The sequence below is a fragment of the Trichechus manatus genome, unplaced genomic scaffold (genome assembly GCF_000243295.1).
Source record: "Trichechus manatus latirostris isolate Lorelei unplaced genomic scaffold, TriManLat1.0 scaffold00175, whole genome shotgun sequence".
In the NCBI taxonomy this organism is placed as follows: Eukaryota; Metazoa; Chordata; class Mammalia; order Sirenia; family Trichechidae; genus Trichechus; species Trichechus manatus.
Window position 1 is genome coordinate 3,926,680 of NW_004444111.1, and position 3,109 is coordinate 3,929,788.

Genomic DNA, 3,109 nt, shown 5'->3' on the forward strand with positions numbered 1-3,109 from the left:
AGACCATTAAGATCTTCTGAGGTCTTGCAGTACCCTCACTCTTGGCTTTTTTCTTATTCTTGTCACCATTTCTTTACTTAGGGTTAAATGATAAGGGAGCTGTGGTGGCGCAACGGTAAAGTGCTCAGCTGCTAACCGAAAGGTTGGTGGTTAGAACCCACTCAGCAACTCGGAGAAAAGACCTGGCAATCTGCTCCCATACAGATTACAGCCTAGAAAACTCTTTGGGGCAGTTCTCCTCTGTCACATGGGGTCTCTATGAGCCGAAAGCGGCTCGACGACAGCTAACAAGAACAAATGTCTGATGACGTGTAAGACTCAAGACAGATCACCTGAACTTAACAAATTGTTCAACTTCTCTAACTCTCAGCTCCCTCATCCATAAAATGGGGAAAAATGATAGGATTCATCTCTAGGATTGTTGTGAGGATAAAATCAAGTAATAGTACGAAAAGGGCTTAGCACAGTGCCTGGCCATAGAAAATACCCAGTGACTACTGGATACTATTATCGTTATCATTATCATCATCATCACCACTATTTTCATGTGTCAGATTCTCTCCATGGCTTCAGAATATTATTCCAAAGAGAAATGCACAGTTATTTTCCTCTCTTCAAGATGGCCTGCAGTGACAACAATTTTAACCCGGTGAGAACAACCGAGTAATGAATACCTATTACATCTGAAAGCTTTACCCAGCGTGTGGTTTGTTCTTCCCCAAAGTAGGCTGATAAGGCTGTGGTAACCTATACACAGGTTACATGAAGGTCAGGTGGAGTGGCAGATAGACCTATTATATGTTCCCCTGTATCCTTGCAATACAAAAAGTAGTACTTTTCAGAAGTATCTCCTTCTTGCAACTTTAAAGTGCCTCGTTAATTCATGTGTAGCAACATGCCAGTGTTAATGGTAGAATCTATGTGATGGAAATGCAGGTGTTCGCTGAACCTATTTTTCAAATTTGCTGTGTGTTTGAAGTTTCATAATAAAGTATTGGGAAAGATGTCTAGAGATGCAAAGCATATGATTCAATTAATGTCAATCCCATTCAGCTTAATTTAAAGACAATTCAACAACAAAAACAAAAAATTGAGCATCCGCTGTATATGAAGCATTGTGTATGTAATGTGGACATAAGAATGAATAAAGACAAAGTTTTTGTCTCAGGTTGCTCAAGGGAGATCTATGTGAAATCAAACTGTCATGGGAACAAACACATTTCAACAGTTTTCTGGAATAGTCTAATTTTAGATACCTTTATTAATTTTAATGGAAGGGATTCATTAAGTAAATGTTATTTTGATTGCTTAATTTTGTAAGTTTTTTTTATGTAAATAAATCCACAAATCAGAAATAAAAAGTCTTTTGTGAAATGTTATATTCCAATTTTGTTTAGGGAAACATTTTTGTCATAATAGTATCTTGCTTCTCTGTTGACTTTGTGACCTTGTTGACATAACATTAAAAATTTACTTATGGCAAAGAAAAAGGTACCAAGAATACACGGAAAAATCAATGAAAGTCAGAAGAAAAAAAAAAGAGAGATTAATATTTAACTTTACATACTCATGAATTGGAAGACTTAATATTGTTAAGATGTCAATACTACCCAAAGTGATCTATAGATTTGATGTAATCCCAATCAAAATTCCAACAGCCTTCTTTACAGAAATAGAAAAACCAATCCTCAACTTTATATGGAATGACAAGACGCCCTGAATAGCTAAAACCATGTTGAAAGAGAAGAGCAAAGTAGGAGGACTCACACTCCCTGATTTTAAAACTTACTATACAGCTACAGAAATTAAAATAGCCTGGAACTGGTATAACAACAGATGCATAGAGCAATGGAATAGAATTTAGGGCCGAGAAATAAACCCATACATCTACGGTCAACTGATTTTTGACAAGGGTGCTAAGTCCATTTGATGGGGAAAGAAGAGTCTCTTCAATAAATGGTGCTGGGAAAATTGGATTTCCACATGCAGAAAAATGAAACATGAAGATCTGTGCCTCACACCATACACAAAAACAAATTCAGAATGAATTAAGGACCTAAGTATGCAAACTAAAACCATAAAATTCTTAGAAAAACAAGTAGGGACAACACTGTCAGACCTAGCTTTCAACAATGGATTATCTAATATAGTAACAAAAGCACAAACAGCCAAAGACAAAATAAATAAGTAGGACCTCATAAAAATTAAAAACTTTTGTTCATCAAAAGACATTACCAAAAAAGTGAAAAGACAAGCTACTGACTGGGAGAATATCTTCAGAAAACATGTATCTGCCAAGAATCTAATAACCAATATACATACATAACTTTGACAACAACAAAAAGACAACCCAATCATAAAATGGGCAAAGGACTTGAATAGACATTTCACCAAAGAGAACATTCAAATGGTCACCAAATACGTGAGAAGATGCTCAGGGTCATTAGACATCCAACCCTGTTGTCTGTCATCAAGTTGATTCTGACTCATAGCAACCCTATAGGACAGAGTAGAACTGTGTTCATAGAGTTTCCAAGGAGTTGGTTGGGAGATTCGAACTGCCAACCTTTTGATTAGCAGCTGAGCTCTTAACCATTGTGTCACCAGGGCTCCATCATTAGTCTTCAGAGAGACGTAAATCAAAACCACGATGAGGTATCATTTCACTCCCAGTAGGATGACTAAGATTAAAAAACAATCAACAAATGTTGGTGAGGATGTGGGGAAACTAGAACCCTTACCCACTGCTGGTGGGAATGCAAAATGGTACAACCTGCTGGTGGCAGTTCCTCAAAAAAACTAAAAAAATTACTACAATATGACCCAGAAATTCCACTCCTAGGTATATACCCAAAAGACTTGAAAGCAGAGACTTGTACACTGTAATGTTCATTGCAGCACTATTCACAGTAGCCAAAAGGTGGAAACAACCCATCAGCAGATGAATGGATAAACAAAATGCAGTACATACATACACTGGAATACTACTCAGCCAGTAAGAGGAATGAAGTCTTGATACATGCTATAATATGGATGCAGCTGGAAGACATTATGCTGAATGAAATAAGTCAATTACAAAAGGTCAAATATGGTATGACTTCACTTATAT